The sequence below is a fragment of the Mya arenaria genome, chromosome 6, assembly GCF_026914265.1.
Source record: "Mya arenaria isolate MELC-2E11 chromosome 6, ASM2691426v1".
NCBI classification, from domain to species: Eukaryota; Metazoa; Mollusca; class Bivalvia; order Myida; family Myidae; genus Mya; species Mya arenaria.
Window position 1 is genome coordinate 32,664,537 of NC_069127.1, and position 22,704 is coordinate 32,687,240.

Below are 22,704 nucleotides of genomic sequence, written 5' to 3' on the forward strand. Positions count from 1 at the left end.
ATCGACATATGAAATACATATCTAGCACATAACAAGCACATAACAAGCACGTACAATTCAATGAAATCACTCATCGATAAAATCATCACATATGATGGCCTTGTTCTTATTCAGAAATATTATCTTATCAACAAGATCACATGACAGTCTGTTTCTAAGTTTGTTAACAATGAGTCCGGCGCAGGAGAAAATTCTTTCTCATGGCACAGACGTCGCAGGTATCCCAAGCAGTTGGCGAGCAACATGTGCAACGCGAGGAAAGCGTCCCTCGTTCTTTTTCCATCATGCAAGTGGAGTGGCCTCCTCGTCGGAAGATTCGTGCCGGTACCGACGCAGCTCGTCGTTAGCCGTCTTGGTCGTCTTTGGAACCATGAAGCTAAGACGGGGTCGTTTGGAGGGTGTTGACGCACTCTCGTCGGGGTTGGCAACCGAAATGGAACATCGTCCAATCTACTCTCGAGCGCGTCTTCCGTGTAGCGCCGCTGTTCCGTTGACAGGAAGTCCAGGTCTTTGTAGCGGGGGTCCAATAGAGCGGCAAGGACTAGGGTGGATGTGGCGGTGGCATCGTTCGAAGGTCGGAAGCGGCGACGAAGCTCAGCAGCAATAACACCATTCACTTCCTTGACGACATGAGAATCAGCCTCGCATGCACGGAGTGTGTTGTCCAAAAGACTTGTCACGATGAGATAAACTTCACTGCATGACACGTTCTTCTCCGTTGACATATACGAAGTCGTCTCAGTCAAATGACGGAGTACGTCACTCAGCTCGGAGACGACGGTCCACTCGCCGTCCTTCAACGACAGGTGCTGGTCGGCCTTCCGGGTAACCCGAGTGTCCAGCATGAGGTTGGACAGGACGCGGCGTTGCTCGTTCAGCCGGGCCAATATAGCATGCGTGATGTTCCATCGGGTTGTAACATCCTACACCAGCTCGTGTTTGGGCACCTTTAGAGTAGCTTGGCGCTTGCGCATTTCGGCCGTCAATGTAGTCGAGTGTTTGATGTGCCCGACCAGCTTACGACATCTGGAGACGACCCTGTTGACATCCGGGAGAGCAAATGCCGGCTTGATGGCCAGCTGCAGTTTTTGCCCAAAGCACCCAAAACACAAATCATGTTTAAGACCAGAAACGCTAAACTTTTTCATTGATTGCTGTTTACTGCTTTCACTTTGAGAACTCGGATGCTTAGCCTTCACGTGATTCCAGAGATTAGTCGTCGTGCCCATGTACGACAACCTCACACTGCATAGTTTGCACGTGACAGATTTCTTGTCAACAGAGCGCGTGAAATAAGTCCATACTTCAGATGTGGCTGGCATCTTTTACGTTGTTAAGAAATACAAATCTAATATATAATAATAATAATAATAAGTTTAACTTATAATGTTATGCGAACATATATTCTGAAGGAATGAAGTGGTATCTACTTTCAGCGTATAATATCAATCACCGATTTGAGCAATATTGCTCAGCTTAATTGGCAGGCAAACTGACAAGAGGGTGTGAAGGCCGCTTCCTTAAATTCTTAATTGGCATGGTCATTTAAAAGAACTGAAAATCAATTAAACTTGTTTGATGTTACTTCCTAATAGCCAGTTATTTTACAATTATGGACACTGTTTATAGTACCCTACGATCGATCCCTAATTGACACATGACGCACACTCGATTGTCATCTCGTTAACGCCTCAGGCACAAGATGCGTATTGTTGTAAAAACAAGACAATATAATTTTAAACACAACAACTGCCCTAAAGATCCAAGGTTTATATCATTATTTTTTGAAAAAAATAATCGAATATTCGAATACCGATTTTAACATTCGAATACTAAACGTTCGATCGAATATTCGAATATTCGAATATTCGTTTGCATCCCTAGTCACAACCTCAAATCTCCCGCCATAAAGATAGTCGTGAAACTTTTCAGTGACCAACCACTTTAAGGCAAGGAATTCGAGATTGTGCGCTGGATAACTGCGCTCGCTCTGCTTTAAACTTCTGCTGGCGTATGCTATGGGCCGCTCCTTCCCATCATGACGCTGGTACCATACGGCACCAAGACCAAGTGATGAGGCATCAGTATGCACCGAAAACGGCTTGCTGTAATCCGCGTAGGCCAACACTGGAGGGTTTGTAAGCTGTGCCTTCAGCTCCTCAAATGCCTTCTGCTGTGATTCTGACCATTGGAATGGTACCTTCTTGATCTTCCTCGGGGTCTTAGAACCCGTCTTCCTCTTGGTCGGTTGTACAATCAAAAGATCATTAAGAGGCCGTGCTATAGTCGAAAATCCACGAATAAAGCGCCTATAATAGCCGGCGAAACCAAGGAACTGCCGGACTTCCTTTGTGGACTTAGGCTTGGGCCAGTTATTGACGGCTTCCGTCTTTTTCGGATCAGCCTTGATCCCCTCAGCTGATACAACGTGACCGAGGTACGTAGTCTCCTCTTTGAAGAACTCGCACTTGCTAGGCTTGATCTTCAGGTTATAGTCGGCAAGGCGTTGGAATACGGCATCGAGTCTATCAAGGTGGCTATCGATGTCCTGACTGAAGATGATGATATCGTCCAGAAAGATTAGGCAGTCTTTCAAGTTGAGGTCTCCCATGCAACGTTCCATAAGGCGTTGGAACCTCGCTGGCGCATTACAGAGGCCGAAAGGCATACGGTTCGCCTCATAGAATCCTAGACCCCAGACTTGAAAAGCTGTCTTCTCTTTATCATCTTCTTCAAGTTCCACTTGCCAGTAACCTGACTTGAGGTCAAGTTTAGAAAAATACTTCGCTCCCGACAACATATGTAGCGTGTCTTCGACGCGTGGAAGTGCGTAGGCATCCTTCTTGGTGCGGGAGTTGAGTTTCCGGAAGTCGATGCAAAATCGGATGGTGCCATCCTTCTTCCGAACGATCACGACGTTGGACGAAAAGGGGCTGCTTGATTCTCTGATCGCACACATATCCAACATGTCTTGCAGGTGGTGTTTCACTTCCTGGAATAGTGAAGGAGGTACTCTTCTACACGCTTCTTTGAAAGGTTCTGGATTCGTCAGTACTATTCGATGTTTCACTGCTGATGTGTTTCCTAGATCGAGTGATGTTTTGGGAAATATCGACTCCCACTTGTCGAATAACTTTAATACCCTTTCCTTTTGCTCTTTAGTTAAAGGAGAATCATTCATGTCACACTTTGTTTCATTATCTATGTTTTCTTTTTCAGGTGCGGTTTGCTGATGGACAGAGGCGGAGGGAACTTCAGAGGTAAGTATCTTATTTTCTTTTTCATGTTCTTCGGCGTCTTTCTTCTTTTCAAAAATTGGTGCTGATCTAAGCACTTTCACCTCTTGTAATTGACAGATAGGCGTCTTAGCCTTGATTTTCAAAACCTTTGCTGAAAGATTACACACACGTACAGGCACTCTTGTAGTTTTCCCTGGGTTACTAAGTGTAACAACTCTTGGACCTATAGTGGGTTTATCTGGACCTGCATTATCGAAGTTCTCTGTTACAGCAGATTCTATCTCTGATGTCTTTCGTACCAGACCTGTTACAGTTCTCACTTCCATCGGCTGTAATGAAAAATCTTTGGTAGCCTTAACTACTCCGACACTAGAACAACACGACATTTCAAAGGCCATGCTCCATTCATCAGGAATGTCGTCTACATTCTCGCATTTACACCACACGGCACATTCACGAATAACATTCATGCCAACTATTGCAGGTACTTTTCTGTTATACTCTGTGCTTTTAACAATGAGCAGAGGTATTGTTAATGGTGGCATATCAGTGTTAGGTAAACTAACGTTGGCCTCAATATAACCACTATATGGTATCTGTTGACCATTTCTCCTGTAACGTTCAATTCAAACTCATCTAGGCCTTTCAAATTAGGCTTTTCATTCATGGACAAATAAAACTCCTCTGATAGTGTACTTATCATAGACCCCGTGTCTATCAACGCTTTAACTGTCTGCCCTTCTATTTCAACAAAGTTCTCATTCGACTTCCCTACTAATCTCTCATGTAAGTTATTCTTTGAATTTCTGATGGGGCTATCTACTTTTTCGCTTCCATCGTGCCCCCCGATAAAAGCTTCTTCTCGTTTAAAGACTTCTCATTCTGCTCTGGTCCTTTTTCTGTTTCCTTGTTCTGCTCTTCTTTCCCATCGTCACTTCTACCTCTGAATCCTCTATTTCCACCTCTGTACCCTCCTCTAAAGGGTCTTCTGAAGTTACTGTTGTAATTATTTCCTCTATAACTAGTACTTTGCCCTTTCAACCTTTTCATTTCTATCTCCATGGATTTCAATCTTTCTAAGAGTTCTTTCATTCCACTTTCATCCCTTATCTGATTTACAGATGCACTACGCGTATTCTCTTCTCTGACTTCACTATTCTCTTCCTCTTCTTCTGACCTAGCCTTTCTCCTTAAACATTCAAATGAGTCTTTACTTTCATATGCCACTCTAGTGGTCATTCGTATTTTTTCAGATCTCAATCCTCTCCAAAATCTTTCCTTCAACTTCTTATCTCGTTTCTCTTCATCAATTTCACCCTTTTCAACAGCCTGTTGAAACAATGTTTCTACTCTTACTCCCCAAGACGAACACGATTCTCCTTCTTTTTGCTTTGCTGAATAAAACTCCGTTACTACTCTATCACCTGTTTTCACATTACTATATACTTCTTTCAACTTATTCACTATCGTTTCAGCACTAGCAGTGGTTTTAAGATTCAAGAGAACTTGTCTTACATCTCCTTGCAATGAGTTTCTAATTGCTTGTACTACAGCATGATCTGGATAAGAATTACTTTCTAGAATACTACAAACATCCACTTTCCACTGCTCAAAATGATTTCCGTTCAAGTTTGGTATCTTTGGTGAACCAACTTTATACATAACGCTTTCAGCTTTCTGTTCTCTACCTTTCAATCTTTCCTCTTTCTTTTTGTTTCGATCATTAAATTCAGTTTTTCTGTTATCAGCTCTATCCAGAAGCAACTGTTCTTTCTCTTTCAATAATATTAATCTATGATTCAATTCCTCTTCATGTTCTCTGCTCATTTCTAAATCTCTTTCAATTCTCTCATTTTCATTCCTTCTTTTATTGAGTTCCAACTCTTGTTGCTCTAATATTTTGATTCTTTCTACTAACTCATGTTCCGCTTTTCTCTTCATTTCCATTTCATAGTTCAATCTCTGTCTATTTTCCATCATGAATCGCTGCTTTCTATCCTCCTCCATTTGTAACTGTTTCAGTTTCAAACTTTCACGCTCATATCTACTAGATTGACTTTTAATTTCCTCTTGGTCCAATCTTAAACTTCTAATTTCAGTCTTTAAATCACGAGAACTTTCGTTTTGAACATTTTTGTGCTTTACATCTTTCATCACATCATACCTCATATCAAAAGCTTTATAGCTACCTTTCAGTTTTGTCTCACTCAAATCGTCAAAGTGCCTGAGACGTTTAGCTTTTTCTATTTCTCCCCTCTCCCCGATGGAATTGGCCCTAATTCCATATTTACTCATAGGCTCAGTTGTAAGCTTCTGATCAAGCAAATCATCATCGTATCTAAGCTCTCGCAAAGTATGCTCTATCCTTTCATAGTGATCAGCAAGATATTTTAAGTTACTTTCATTTAAGCTTTCTTTCACTCTGGTTTTTGAATCCACACTTCTTTCCATGGCCCGTATCTCCATTGAAGTACTCTCGTGAAAATATTCATCAATCGTGTTCAAATCTGAGATGTCACTTAATCTATCCATTTCAATAGCATGTGCACCATGATCATATGCACCAACATAGCTTTTACTTTCACTAAAACGTCTCCTTACATCACTTTCGATATTCATTCTGTCAGGCTCAGCACTTAACTCTGTATCCCTCACTATGTTCCGACGAATCAATCTCTTTTCACGTTCACTTAACCCTTCTCAAAAAAAAAAATACACTTTATACCAAAACGCGCTTAAAACGCATTAAAAAGTGTATTTTTTCCTGCGTTTTTCTGAAAAAGTGTATTTATTCTGCGTATTTTTATGAATAATTGCGTAATAAGTGTATCTTTTCTAAATAAGTGTATTTTTTCTGCGTCTTTTGTTAACTGAAGTGCGTTTTTTGTGTGAATAAGTGCGTCTTTTCTAACAGAAGTGCGTTTAAGTGTATTTTTTCTGTCAATAAGTGCGCTTTTTATACAGAAGTGCGTTAAAAGTGAATCTTTTAGGTTTTTGTTTTCAGCAGGTAAAATGCACCTGAGTGAATTTGTGCTCTTTTTTAACACAGAAAAATGCTCTTTTTTCATAAAATTTGGATGCAAACGATTCACTTTTAATCAGTAAAAACGGAAGTGCGTTTTAAGCGCGTTTTTAGGGATCAAAACGCACTTCTTTACTGAAGTGCGTTTAACTGCGTTTTTAACCAAAAAATGCGCACTTAAAACGCAGTTGAGTGCGTCTTTTCTAGAAGTGCGTTTTTACCTCCAAAAAGCGAACTAAAAACGCACTTTCAAGAAGTGCGTATTCTTTCTAAAAAACGCACTTAAGTGCGTATTAACTGCGCTTTTTGGAGGTAAAAAACGCACTTTCAGAAAAGACGCACTCAACTGCGTTTTAAGTGCGCATTTTATAAAAAAAACGCGGTTTAAACACACTTAGTGCGTTTTTTTTTGTGTAAGTTCCTTTTAAGTGTATTTTTTTGGTTAAAAACGCACTTAAAATACACTCAAGTGCGTTTTTAGTGCGTTTTTTTTATAAAAAGCGCAGAAAAAATATGCTTAAGTGCGCTTTTCTGTTCAATTTTATTCACTTTTTACGCACTCGGTAAGAAAAATACGCTTAAAACGCAGTGCCAATACCGCTGCGTTTAACGCGCGTTTTCTGCACGTTTAACGCGTGTTAAACGCGCGTTTTCCGCACTTTTTTGAGAAGGGAACCCTTCACCCATAATTCACAATTTACACAACACTAAATACGCTTCAAACACAATAACTTTATTTCGCTGGAAATGTGTCTGTAAAATGTAAAGTTCATTAAAACACTATTCGGTCACTTAAATTCCACATAAATCCATTTGAATCACACATCACTGGTCACAAAACACACAATAAAGATAATCACATACACGCAAATCAATCAATAAAAATACACACAAAGCATATCAATATCAACACAATAATCAAAGTACACAGTGCAAAGTCACATAAACTAATATTTGAGACAAATTAATGACTATATTAGAAACAAGGGAAGCAACTCACTATTATTGGCTATCATAATAATTTCACGTTATCTGTAGATTTATCGTGCCTACCTACACCATAGCAATTACTACATCATAGCACTAGTATTACTTAGAAGCTATCATTACATTTATACACACAGATATCTGCAGAATATCAAACTACCAACTTTTTAATGTTCAACCTGTCTCTGGCCGGGGTCGAACTCATGAACTCAGGCTTACAAAGCTACCGTCTTAACCACTAGGCTATCGCTTCTGATGCTCTATACAGATACAGGATACTACTAATTTACAACTATCGCTAAATCTCCAGTACCTTTGTGTCGAAAGAAATCAATAATTTAAACCTCGGATACCAAATCCTTAAAATATATGTAAATTTTCCAGATATTTAAATCTGCAAACTTTTACAATATTTCAAGAGAGCGCGAACTCAAAAATACCGTATGAAGGTTTCTGCGTATTTTATATAAGTCTACCTTGCAAGGATTGTATACGCAATGATCTACTTCCAATGTAAAATCAGATATGAAATCACATTTGAAGTAAACTCAAACTTGTGATCTATTATTTGCTTTTCCACAAAAATATCTAAATGCATGTACTTTTTACATCCAATAAGAGAAAAAAAAATTATAAAAAAAAATCAGAGAAAATAATGTAGAATGACGGGATTTCGAACCAAGGACCTCTAGACTGCGAGCTCTCAACGTAACCACAGGGCTATCGGGACTGATATTCAGACACAGGTAGATAAATGGATATGAATAGGTCAATGAGAGGACTGGGAAATACAATGCAAGATTAATTTGCTAGTTAGTATCGTGCAAGTGAACCTACATGCCTATTTATCAAACCTTAAGGAATCTGAGGCAATAATTTAATTAGCACTTAAAAAATGAAACACTTAATCTAATAGCGAGAAAAAATATATACTAATGCACGTGTAAATGAAAGACTAAGTCAATCAATTAACTCTAATATCAAAATCTAGCACACTTAAACTAAACAATATAAACACAAAAATCTAAAATTGCATTTTATAATTAATAAAATAAATCTTACAGGTCTAATCCTAAATCCATACACAAATAAACACATTCACAACACAAACACACTGTCAAAGTTAAGTGTCAAAGCACTCAATTTCACCATAGGTGAAATATAAATCCAAATGTCTGTGGCACAATCCTGCACGAAGAACCGCTGCACCTCACGAAGTAAATCCAACTCGACGTCTCGAGTTAACGTTTAATTCCATGGAACAATGTTTAAACGGGCCCAAAAAAATAACGTTGCGCACACGTGACAATGTTTATATCCGTAAAGGTATATTGGATATGATATCCCAAATATGGCAAGCCGCTAGAGGCTAATCCAATAGAAGCGATCTTTTTTCAAGGCGGAAAGGTCCCCGGGTCAAATGCATAATCGCGCACTGTGACCGTCCAATAAGATACACTCCTCCGGTCAACGTGATGAAGTTTACCAGGTCAAGTGCATAATGCCGCACTGCTATTAACCAATGAGAATCCTTCTTTACAACACGACACTCAATTCGTGAATACTCATTAAATCCGAGTATTGGAAATATATGTACACACTGGACTGTCCAGGTAAACACAGGTATAACAGGGATACACCTGTATAATGTATACTGATGTACAAAATGTGGTTATATCTCAACAAATTTCCACTTCAGTCCAAGACGTTGAAGCTTCACACAAAACCAATCGTTGGGCGCCAATGTCGACGTAGCCCAGTCGGCATATATTTTTAATTAGGATCCGTTTGTGTAGAGTAACCACTGTAACAAATCAAAATATCCTAGATATTTTATTATAACAATAATGTGACTGGTCACTATAAAATCAGGAAGGCAAGTGCCGATTTACAAATGCACAATGCAAATACAAATAACAAACATGTAGATATTAAGACAAACGAGATTCAGGCTATATACTTATATAGTTATAATACTCATGTAAAGATATAATTACATCAGATGTTAATTGTTATTAAGATATATTTCAACACATATTATATGCTTATTAAATACCAAAAATGTACTAACCTGTAACAAATCAAAATATCCTAGATATTTCATTCTAACAATAATGTGACTGGTCACTATAAAATCAGGAAGGCAAGTGCAAAGATTAACACACTCGACACCTGATGACCAATCACGCGTGACAGGTTAGTACGAACAATGGTAGAATAAAATGTAAAGTAAAATAATGATCACAGGACACCTAGGGCGGAGTTAAGTTGGATCAAGGTAAGGACAAAAGTAGAAATATAGGAAATAAGAATAATACGAATATCGTGGATGTAATAAATACAAAGACTCCTGACTTAATGCAAATTTAATATATTTTATTAATGTATTCAATACATTCAACACATGTCCTGTGACACATGTTGATGAAAAGTGTATGTCATTGCTTTTCAAGCAATATTGCATTTTTTTGTAATTTAATCATTTATCTGTAGGTAGTAATCATCAATCTTATTTATAGGAAAGCGTGTAAACCAGTCTTTGGTTATAAGTTTAACTTGATTGCAACTGTTTGATATTGATCGTTGAAGACTGTGATCATAAACAAGTCAGACAGACTAAACAGAAGTGATTGGATATTAATTTTGCCTGTGGGTACAACAGGGGATTATTATGCCAAATAATCCTTAAACTAGGCTTTTAATGCGTACAATCTTTGTTTCAAACTATATAAAAACATCCTTGAAAGCAAATTACGATTTCAATTGATAAAGCCTTTACTATCAAATAAACGAGCAACCGCAAATGCACGCACAAGCAAGAAACGGGTAAAAACAGCATGCGGTATAAGTTTGCAAATCTGGTTTACTTGCAAACTTAGTTTTTATTATCTTAGATATCAACTTCAAAAGCGACACAAAGAAAGTTTGCCCATTAAATAAGAAATATTTTAAGTAAAATTAAAAAAAAAGTTTTAAGAAATATGAAAATTTTAATTCCAAAATTGATTTCTCCCATTGGCCACCAATTGGATTTTAGGTCCCCCGCGGGGTTTTGGCAAACTCCAATTGGAGAATTTTCCATATGAGCCGAAACAGGGGAAAAAATCAGCAATTTGAAAAAAAATCAAATATTACAATTTGGAACAGAAAATTACATTTCTATGTATGTCTGTAGTACTAGATTCATAAACATAATTAAAATCTAATAAATAATCAAAAATTATGGTTTTGTAAAAAGGGCTCTCCAATTGGGGAAATTCCAACTGGAGAATTCCACAGTCAATTTCTATTGATAAAAGCCACCAATTGGAGATCACAGAAGTTGGTGATCACAGAAGTTGGAGGAATCACCAGTTGGAGACTTCCACCGTATAACATCTGCTGGGGAGAAATAAAGTTGAGATCTATACATGCCATGATATTATTGCTCATTGATTTAATATTATAGATTATTCAAGAAAATAACACTGCAAGATGTTACATGATTTCGAGTATTACATCGGTGTTTTCACTTGTGACGTTGTGTGCAATCTAAAACAGTGATCTTATATACAACTGCGTCAGATTTGCGAATTATTTATCCTTTTCTGAAGCCTTGTGGTCCTAGATGCTCGAAAATATTAAATACTTTTAAAAAGAATAACTTACTAATTTTCATTTCCTGGTGGGCTCAATTTGTGTCTTTCATTTAATCGAATAGGTTAGAGAACACCATCTTATATTGTCAGTAGGTACATTAAACTATGTTGACTTAGTGACAAACTTAATTTGATCACTCCAATTTAAAGAAAAAAACCTTTCGATGTGTATCTTTTATCTTATGCAAAAGTGGCTTCTTTTTATTATTTCGTCTCACGGTATGTTATTTTTCTTGCCATATGAAATGGGTACATATATGTATGATAGCACTATCACGAACCTATTATAGGTTAAACAATTATTTATAAGTCAGTGATATTATTTATAAATGTTCTATAAAATTGTGTATTGACTTAATACTTCGTAAAAAATAAGCTCAACAATCATTCTTTGTTTCAGAATTCACCCATTTCAAATGATTCTTTGAAAAGGAGCCATTTTCTCAGTTCACTTATTGTCAGGGTTTAGGAGCTGTAGCTAAAAGCAGTGACGAAATTCGTTTACACTCTTAAATTGTGCTCAGTTACATTGAACACCTGCCGTAACTGAATGATAGCTTTACATTGATAAATAAGAAGTAAATATATCCAAATACTATTGCAAGGGGTATTTTTTTTTTGCAAAAGTGTATAGCCCTTCACGCAATTCATGATAGTTTAAAAACTCATGTCTTGAATGTCATTATCTTTGATCAAGTATACGTTCTAAGCATTAGGAATGATATTGTTCATATCATTTTATCCTACTACCTGTTTGCATGTTTTTGTCCGTTTATCAAATATACGCATGTACTTTGCTTATCATGTCCACGTGTTTGTGAATGGAGGATAAAGATACTGTAATAATGTTTCAAAGATGAATGCTAGATCGTTAAACACGTTGATTAAATATTAACATATTTTTAAATCACATTTATGAGAGTTAGGCGAAGGTTTTGTGATAGATTTTATATTTGCTACTGTACAATAGGGGAGGTTACTGCATAGGAGACGAACATTTTCTTAAACCGGTTTAGCATCAAATCAAGTAGGACCTACTCCGGTGACCTCAGACGAACATTCGTGTAAAAAATGGATTGAAATGGACAATCATAAAATTTTGGGCTATGGACTTATTGAAGACAACTGTATGGTAAGTCTAAATGCCGTTTGTTTTCATGATGGTTTAAATGATAAGAAATGTTTGTTATATTTGATCACGCACAGGTATGCGCACCCCCCCCCCCCACATAGTGACATTACTCCGCAAAGCTTTGTCTGCTTTTTCCCCGCAAAATTTAACCGGTAATGGGCGTAACCTAGGTTCCCTTTGGTGCAAGGACATTTTACCATCAGTTCATCCCTGCAGGGAAGGAATTTAAGCGGGGGGGGGGTTGTCCACCTAAATGGCCTTCAACAAGTCTTTTGAAGATTTTTAGACTATGGCAGACTCGAGACAGGGATACATAATGTAGTTAGTGTCGGTTAGAACCAGCCGCCCGGGTAGCCCAGTTGGTTAGAGCGCCGTGCTAGTGTTCCGGCGGTCGTGGGTTCGAGCCCCACACCGGGCAAACTTTTCCTCCCAGGTTTACTTTAATAACAAATGTCAAAATAATAAAAAAGTATCCCTGATCGCTAATTATTGTAGCTTTATAAAGCCGGGGTTGGCTGGACCGAAAATCCCCACTTAATTCCCCGGACCTGGGGAGGCCATGGTTACAATTGACTGGTGCAATAATTAGCAATAGACTTGGCGTTCCATTGAATTTAGTTTGAAGGATAAACAATAACATTTTTTTACCTTTTATTTCCAAAAAAATGATTGCAGACATAGAAACAGTGATTCGTCACAATCGTGAGCTTATGCAGACATAGAAACAGTGATTCGTCACAATCATGAGCTTATTTGTTTGTCATACTGTACCAAATTATTTGGGAATATTGTTAGCACATGTTTTAATAATACCATTTTACCTCAGGACAATTTTTCAATAAGAACTCAGTCAAGTATGAAATATTTCCATTTTGGAAGAATGCTGTAGATTTTGAAATTTGAAGATTTGGAAATTATTATTGGTTATTCTTTAAAAAGTGTCGAAATTTGAGTAGATCTATGGTAATGCAATTAGTAGCTCAACATTTTAATCCTTCAATTGTTATTTTAAAAACTGTCATTTTATTAAACAGATGTGCACAAGAAGGTATGCAATTCTAATTTTGTTAATTTTATCCAAAATTGAAAACTTATGGCTAAGTATCTGTAGATGTTGATATATATTATATATACAATTGACTGTTTTTATTGCTTATAGGTGTTGGGAATCGGACTGAAATATTACTATAGATAATCGGTTTATAAAAACAATCAATGATTGATTATTAATCGCTTTAATCATTATTTAACTATCTTTGGTCATCATATATAAGGCATATAGATAAACTACATGAACCAGTTTAAGAAAAAATGTTCCCTTACAATATTATTTGTACATTTATTTGTATAAATTACATTATTTATTCACAACGCAACTATACTTTAGTGTTTACAAGTTACTATTACAGATCATGAGACCGCAGGCTCTAAATTTTGTGTACGGTATTGAATACATGTGTAAAGTAAACACAAAGAAAAATATCAATTTCGTTTTGATAATCAGTCAGTAACAAGTAAAACAAGCAGTTGAATATTCTGTATGTTTTACAAGAACATTTTCTTTCAGAAAACTAAGAAAACTAAATTCTTACATGATATAAGAAGTAAACAATAACATTTTAAAACCACAAAAGTGTGATGTTGAGAACAAATCCTTTTGCAGTTAAATTTCAAAGAAAATTTGTAATAATGTACTGTAGTGAGCTACTGACATGATGATATGACTAGATAACACAACATAGTACCACATGAACATTTCAACATTAACATGTATTGACCAGAAACAAAATATATTTTCAAGACAATCTTTTAACTGGTAGTTGGTAGTGTTTACGTCTCTTGTTTCTATAATCGATTGTTCAAATTTCACTATCGATTGTCGCCGATGAAGGCCTTTCCGATCAATTGTCGATTATAATTGATCATCGGCACAACACTATTGCTTATACTTCAGCGTTTTGAGATTTCATTAAGTTTCAAGTAATATGTTTCATATACTATATCAATATAATTTCCATGTTCTTTTTTTAATTATGATATAGATAGACTATACTAATTAGTGATGTTCTGATGATCAATTATAATGAAAAAATAACTGGTATGTTCCTGAACTCAGTTTTTTTCTTCTTTCATCTTGTCAATTTTGTTCAGTTGTAATCATTAACAATATGGCTAAAGCAACAACAACATTAATAGTGTGTTTTTTTTGGTGAAATTTACTGCCTTACTGCCTTCTTCCCTAGTGAAAACTTGTCCATTTCTCACCATATTTTATGTTTTCCAAATTTGATAAGTGGAGATTTCATAACATTAATGAATAAAAAATCTTGACAACACTTACTATAAATTAACAAAATAATATATGCATAAAAATCTTAAAAACATGTAGTATATCGAATTAGCACAAGCCCACAACCCTGCACTGGTGAAAATTATGTCATCTGGGCTTGTTCTAATTCTGAATTTAATATAGCAGGGCTTGTTAAAAAAAAATGCCAAGCAATAGAGTAATAATTCAGGCTTGTTCATCCCGAACTCTAATTTCGATGATATATTTTGCCATTAAAATCTAAATTAGATACTTAAGCCTGATTTTGTAAGCCTGATTTTGTATTTTTCCCAATGTCAACTTTTTTTCCCAAATTGTATTGTACAGGTGGTAAAAATAATTCCATAAAATACACCAATTAGATATTTTCAATCCTTTACCTAACATTTAAGTAGAGTAAAGGTTGATGAGTTTTTGTACAAGAATAAAATTACAAGTACGGTACCAGGTATTGTCAAAAAACATTTCTTCTATTAATAAACAGCAACGTGAGTGGAACCGATTACCAATAGTCAAACCAGTGTGTGTATACCACGTGATAAATTACGTCATATATGCTACGTCGGAAGGCAACATTTTGCTTAAAATGAACACTTAAATTAAAGATACCTTTTCTTTTACACCACCATTTTAAATGAAACAAAGGGCAGTCTATGCCGCTTAAAGAGCCCCGCATTTGTTTTATTACCGACATTTGATAAAGTCATTAGTTTCATCAAACACTTCGACAAACCCGTTTTCAAAATCATGTTTTGACAGTGCTCCATCAGACGGCCGTATTGTGAAAAGGTTTGTCGAAGTGGTTAAAGAAATTAAACTCGCAATCAAACTCTGGTAAATGGCCGAAAGCAAGGCTCCGTAGGTGGCGTAGACTGCGCTTTGTTTCATTTAAAATGGTGAAGAAATAGTAAAGTTATCTTTGTTTAAAGTCTTTTTTTCAAATCAAAATATTGCCTTCTGACATAGCATTTATGACGCAATTTATCATGTGGTATACACACACTGCAAACAGGAACTGATTCTCAACACTTTAGTTCTTTAAGCATTCTGTGCAACTCTCCAAACTTGCCCCAGGGTCTGAAGTAAAAAAAATGACCTAATAAATATTCTGCTTTGTGGCATGTTATTAAATGCTTGATCAACACATATCCACTGAATATTATATATCTTAAAATGTCTGACCTCATCAAATGCAAAAGAATCAGTTACTACAATTCAAAAAAAAAAATTGGTATTAATTTTCTGTCACATAGCTTAGACTTTAAAATTCTAATTAGCTCTTAAAACATGATTTAACATAAGTCATATATATGCACTTGCCACTAGACCATTACAAGTTAAAAGGCCATAAATCACTGATTGTGTAAATCACTGATGGTGAATCAATTGGAAACAAATGGAAATATTACTAGATTTTGATTGGATGCCTCCATTCAGAGTTTATTATATTGGTCAGGATTTTGATCCAATCAGATTGTTTAATCAAGAAAGGAACATTACTTTGAATTTGTGTCATTAAGAAACAAAACTATCTTCGATATTTCTGTATATTTTCTAAGCATTCTCGTTCATTTAGAATGTCAAGTCTCATCTTTGATCCCATTTCTAAATGTAAATATAATCTTGTGTTGCTTATAGCATTTCTTATTACATCATATCATTTTATGTTTAAATAATTGCTTTGCTTATTTATTGGACTAGTTAATAGTGAAACAGACAGTGTTTCTGTAATGAATATATGGAATTCTTTATAATTGGAGATTTTGGAAATGGAAATTTTAGGGGATTTGCTTTAAGAATGAAAAATAATAGATTTTACATTTAAAAAAGTTGTTAAAATTCAAATCTAAATCATACTCTTTATCTGAAAAAGATTTTTTTTTATTTATTTTTTTATTCTTGAAGTAGAGATATATGTCATATTTTCCATTTTAGAATTTTTAAAGAAAGTTGAAGAACTTAAGAAAAAGAAATATATTTTAGAAAGAAAATTTTCAGTCATATGATTAGTGAATGTATCAGTTAGTCAGAGACCTAATGTTCTGCTTTGCTTTGCAAATGCTTTGTCTTTTTAATTGACCTTACGACAGCGGCTTCTAAGCCACGCCCCCTGATATCAAGGGAGTGAACTCTGTCTATGTCCGTCAAACAAACGAGGAAGTAATGGCGTCTCGCGTTGTTTCGCTTTCCGATATTCCTGACATATTATCATAAATGTGACATTACAATGCGAAAAAAATAGAAGTCAAAGGAATTTGTAACTGGCTGCTACATCGGGAGGCTCGATATATCTTTAGAAAATGACGATATCTAACATTGACGGGGTGAAATCTATCGAAGTCAGAGAAAATCGGATAGCCGCCATCGATACAAAGGAAAAGCGTGTGTGTGACGGATACTGTAAATGCAAACAAGGGTAAGTTAAACTTTTAATAACACCGATCCTTCTTACAGTATTGTTGAAACAAAGATTAAATCATCGCACAATATGAGTAAATCATAAATGGCCCGAATGGGGAACCCGGAAGTGACATTAAATAACAGTTATACATGCCAGCTATACAGTATAACCTTGTATTCTATAGTATGAGTAGAAATGGTTTATTGGAGTTATGCATAAAAAGTTTAGTTCTAAGCGATTGAACTCTCCCCCTTATGAATAATAATGTAATAGTTGACAAGTGACAATCGTGGGTGATACCAATCTGTAACTTTTGCATTGCTCAAACATTCACATGCTTTGATTTTTGTTCTTACAGAAATTGTGGAACATGTTCACACACTCTGGCTGAAAAGAAGACCTGGGAGGAAAATTGCCCCCGGTGTGTGGCTCGAACTCACAACCACCAGAACACTAGCCCGGCGCTCTAAACAACTAAGCTGACCGGGCAGCTGGTTCTAACCCACACACACTACCCTCCCCCCATTTACTGGTTAAGGCTGGTGGAGGGTCTCCTGCTATTTACCGTTGACACCATTAAAGTATTCTGATTGATGGAGATAAGGAAGTCCCCTTATTATTGTCTTCAACAAGCCTACCGCAACAGGGGACCTAGCATAAGACCGGAAACCGCCCCCGCCCCCCCCCCCCACACACACACGATATTTGCCAGTCCAGGCAATGTCAACCGCAAGAGAAAACCAGTGATGACAAGTTTTACAAATAATCGGTAGGACCAATTTTAAAGCTTTTTATAACATTTAGTTTTACTTTGCTGTACAAAAGTAATGGACTATTTGTCCAGAGAAAAACAACAACCACAAAACATTAGCTATTATCTTGTCAATATTTCATTATGATATACATGAAGGAAGCAAACATCAAAGGCAGTAGCATTTACAGCTAGTATTAAAATATTTAACAATACATGTAACTGATTTATTTTAATATTGGCATCTTTTATTTATTTCAGGAAAGTGTGGTCTTTTGAAGAGAGTTCTTGAAGTTGTTCAGCATGTTGTTTTGATGGATTCTTGGAAGGATGTACCTCTATGATGTTAGCTTCAGTTCTGGATTATAACACCAGTTGTTGCATAATTAATATCAGATTTATTAAATACATTGTTGTTTTGCAAACATTACTTAAACTTTGATATTTCTTTGGTGTTTATGTATGATATTGTAGGTGAATATCTCTTTATTGCAATGGCAATATTTTGGCTCGGAGAAGTTTGCTTTGTGATTTATATATTAGTTCTTAATTTAAAGAATGCCAAAATAAGCCGATTCTGAGACAAAAAGTGTCAAACTAGAATTCTGTGAGAGTGCAACTTTAAGAATACTGTTAATCGAGTGTGCATGTGATCCGGACTCTGAACATTGGATGAAAACTATCATTAAATATTGTAGATTTACGTAAATGGCCCAAAATATAAGAATAACAATGAAAATATGTACATGTTTGACTTGTTCTTTATTCATAATAAGTCTAAGTCTTTACAGCACATGTTTGGCAGAATCAAGTTCTAATGAACATAATAATTGATTTAAATGTACAGTGAAATAAATTGTTTTATACAGAAAATAATACCTTAACGATTCAGACCGATCTGTTCTCGTTTTTTTTTGGTGGCTCAAATATTTATCTGAGTTTTGGAGGAGGCCTAGCTGGTGTGAGCTGGTCAAATACAGTAGCTGCTTGAGGGTCAGGGTTTTCTTGATTGGATTTCCCGTCGACAAAGTGCTGATATGAAAATAAGAAATCTATGAAATGTGTCGGAATGAAAGCTACAAAAGCCATTGTTTACATAGGAACCATACGAGTAGATGAGATTCGGAAGCATGCGATGGTTCGGACAAAAATTTATTTGTACGATATTTCCTGATTTACTTTGAAAGCAAAGCAGTTTATAAAAACTACATAACGGTATCAACAAAAATACCTCTATCTTGAATGAAATCAATCGTGTCCATGTTGAACCTGATATTAATTGGCCATTAATGCCGATTTGACAACACAAGCCAAAGCATAAATGTACGATGTTTATAGTTTAAAAATAGTAACACTTATTTAGGTCATGCACGGACAATTTCAGTATTAAATAAATTTTGAGCGGATTGAAATAAGTAGTTTTGTTCAAAAAATACTTTTGTACAGACGTATAGATGTTTCGCCTTTGAACGATCTTTCAAAATTTCCAAGTTCAGCTGTTGATGAGGTCTTCCACAGAGTCTGATACAGCACTTGTATTTTTCTAAATAACTCGCTGGTTTCGAATACGGAACGAATTGGAAGCCATCTTTAGTCGGCCTGGCTACCTTGTATCCGAATTACAAGTGCCACGACAACACCTTTTTACCATAATACTTAAAAAGGCGAGGAATTGCCAGCGCATGTACATGCGCTGGCAATTCCTCGCCTTTTTAAGTATTATGGTAAAAAGGTGTTGTCGTGGCACTTGTAATTCGGATACAAGGTAGCCAGGCCGACTAAAGATGGCTTCCAATTCGTTCCGTATTCGAAACCAGCGAGTTATTTAGAAAAATACAAGTGCTGTATCAGACTCTGTGGAAGACCTCATCAACAGCTGAACTTGGAAATTTTGAAAGATCGTTCAAAGGCGAAACATCTATACGTCTGTACAAAAGTATTTTTTGAACAAAACTACTTATTTCAATCCGCTCAAAATTTAATACTGAAATTGTCCGTGCATGACCTAAATAAGTGTTACTATTTTTAAACTATAAACATCGTACATTTATGCTTTGGCTTGTGTTGTCAAATCGGCATTAATGGCCAATTAATATCAGGTTCAACATGGACACGATTGATTTCATTCAAGATAGAGGTATTTTTGTTGATACCGTTATGTAGTTTTTATAAACTGCTTTGCTTTCAAAGTAAATCAGGAAATATCGTACAAATAAATTTTTGTCCGAACCATCGCATGCTTCCGAATCTCATCTACTCGTATGGTTCCTATGTAAACAATGGCTTTTGTAGCTTTCATTCCGACACATTTCATAGATTTCTTATTTTCATATCAGCACTTTGTCGACGGGAAATCCAATCAAGAAAACCCTGACCCTCAAGCAGCTACTGTATTTGACCAGCTCACACCAGCTAGGCCTCCTCCAAAACTCAGATAAATATTTGAGCCACCAAAAAAAACGAGAACAGATCGGTCTGAATCGTTAAGGTATTATTTTCTGTATAAAACAATTTATTTCACTGTATATTTAAATCAATTATTATGTTCATTAGAACTTGATTCTGCCAAACATGTGCTGTAAAGACTTAGACTTATTATGAATAAAGAACAAGTCAAACATGTACATATTTTCATTGTTATTCTTATATTTTGGGCCATTTACGTAAATCTACAATATTTAATGATAGTTTTCATCCAATGTTCAGAGTCCGGATCACATGCACACTCGATTAACAGTATTCTTAAAGTTGCACTCTCACAGAATTCTAGTTTGACACTTTTTGTCTCAGAATCGGCTTATTTTGGCATTCTTTAAATTAAGAACTAATATATAAATCACAAAGCAAACTTCTCCGAGCCAAAATATTGCCATTGCAATAAAGAGATATTCACCTACAATATCATACATAAACACCAAAGAAATATCAAAGTTTAAGTAATGTTTGCAAAACAACAATGTATTTAATAAATCTGATATTAATTATGCAACAACTGGTGTTATAATCCAGAACTGAAGCTAACATCATAGAGGTACATCCTTCCAAGAATCCATCAAAACAACATGCTGAACAACTTCAAGAACTCTCTTCAAAAGACCACACTTTCCTGAAATAAATAAAAGATGCCAATATTAAAATAAATCAGTTACATGTATTGTTAAATATTTTAATACTAGCTGTAAATGCTACTGCCTTTGATGTTTGCTTCCTTCATGTATATCATAATGAAATATTGACAAGATAATAGCTAATGTTTTGTGGTTGTTGTTTTTCTCTGGACAAATAGTCCATTACTTTTGTACAGCAAAGTAAAACTAAATGTTATAAAAAGCTTTAAAATTGGTCCTACCGATTATTTGTAAAACTTGTCATCACTGGTTTTCTCTTGCGGTTGACATTGCCTGGACTGGCAAATATCGTGTGTGTGTGGGGGGGGGGGGGGGGCGGTTTCCGGTCTTATGCTAGGTCCCCTGTTGCGGTAGGCTTGTTGAAGACAATAATAAGGGGACTTCCTTATCTCCATCAATCAGAATACTTTAATGGTGTCAACGGTAAATAGCAGGAGACCCTCCACCAGCCTTAACCAGTAAATGGGGGGAGGGTAGTGTGTGTGGGTTAGAACCAGCTGCCCGGTCAGCTTAGTTGTTTAGAGCGCCGGGCTAGTGTTCTGGTGGTTGTGAGTTCGAGCCACACACCGGGGCAATTTTCCTCCCAGGTCTTCTTTTCAGCCAGAGTGTGTGAACATGTTCCACAATTTCTGTAAGAACAAAAATCAAAGCATGTGAATGTTTGAGCAATGCAAAAGTTACAGATTGGTATCACCCACGATTGTCACTTGTCAACTATTACATTATTATTCATAAGGGGGAGAGTTCAATCGCTTAGAACTAAACTTTTTATGCATAACTCCAATAAACCATTTCTACTCATACTATAGAATACAAGGTTATACTGTATAGCTGGCATGTATAACTGTTATTTAATGTCACTTCCGGGTTCCCCATTCGGGCCATTTATGATTTACTCATATTGTGCGATGATTTAATCTTTGTTTCAACAATACTGTAAGAAGGATCGGTGTTATTAAAAGTTTAACTTACCCTTGTTTGCATTTACAGTATCCGTCACACACACGCTTTTCCTTTGTATCGATGGCGGCTATCCGATTTTCTCTGACTTCGATAGATTTCACCCCGTCAATGTTAGATATCGTCATTTTCTAAAGATATATCGAGCCTCCCGATGTAGCAGCCAGTTACAAATTCCTTTGACTTCTATTTTTTTCGCATTGTAATGTCACATTTATGATAATATGTCAGGAATATCGGAAAGCGAAACAACGCGAGACGCCATTACTTCCTCGTTTGTTTGACGGACATAGACAGAGTTCACTCCCTTGATATCAGGGGGCGTGGCTTAGAAGCCGCTGTCGTAAGGTCAATTAAAAAGACAAAGCATTTGCAAAGCAAAGCAGAACATTAGGTCTCTGACTAACTGATACATTCACTAATCATATGACTGAAAATTTTCTTTCTAAAATATATTTCTTTTTCTTAAGTTCTTCAACTTTCTTTAAAAATTCTAAAATGGAAAATATGACATATATCTCTACTTCAAGAATAAAAAAATAAATAAAAAAAATCTTTTTTCAGATAAAGAGTATGATTTAGATTTGAATTTTAACAACTTTTTTAAATGTAAAATCTATTATTTTTCATTCTTAAAGCAAATCCCCTAAAATTTCCATTTCCAAAATCTCCAATTATAAAGAATTCCATATATTCATTACAGAAACACTGTCTGTTTCACTATTAACTAGTCCAATAAATAAGCAAAGCAATTATTTAAACATAAAATGATATGATGTAATAAGAAATGCTAAAGCAACACAAGATTATATTTACATTTAGAAATGGGATCAAAGATGAGACTTGACATTCTAAATGAACGAGAATGCTTAGAAAATATACAGAAATATCGAAGATAGTTTTGTTTCTTAATGACACAAATTCAAAGTAATGTTCCTTTCTTGATTAAACAATCTGATTGGATCAAAATCCTGACCAATATAATAAACTCTGAATGGAGGCATCCAATCAAAATCTAGTAATATTTCCATTTGTTTCCAATTGATTCACCATCAGTGATTTACACAATCAGTGATTTATGGCCTTTTAACTTGTAATGGTCTAGTGGCAAGTGCAT

The 22,704-nt window shown here is 35.8% G+C and overlaps 3 long non-coding RNA genes across 3 annotated transcripts; 2 read left to right on the plus strand and 1 right to left on the minus strand.

Moving 5' to 3' along the window:
• The first annotated feature begins 16,506 nt into the window (after positions 1–16,506).
• On the plus strand, positions 16,507–18,389 carry LOC128238937 (uncharacterized). The gene is made up of 3 exons (XR_008261796.1): positions 16,507–16,763; positions 17,107–17,517; positions 17,761–18,389. It is a non-coding gene; the product is annotated as an uncharacterized LOC128238937 (long non-coding RNA).
• On the minus strand, positions 17,733–19,114 carry LOC128238938 (uncharacterized). Its single transcript, XR_008261797.1, has 3 exons — positions 18,936–19,114; positions 18,379–18,531; positions 17,733–17,857 (listed from the first exon to the last, which is right to left on the minus strand). It is a non-coding gene; the product is annotated as an uncharacterized LOC128238938 (long non-coding RNA).
• Positions 19,115–19,265: 151 nt separating this feature from the next.
• On the plus strand, positions 19,266–20,624 carry LOC128238939 (uncharacterized). Its single transcript, XR_008261798.1, has 3 exons — positions 19,266–19,435; positions 19,836–19,987; positions 20,509–20,624. It is a non-coding gene; the product is annotated as an uncharacterized LOC128238939 (long non-coding RNA).
• Positions 20,625–22,704: the final 2,080 nt, after the last annotated feature.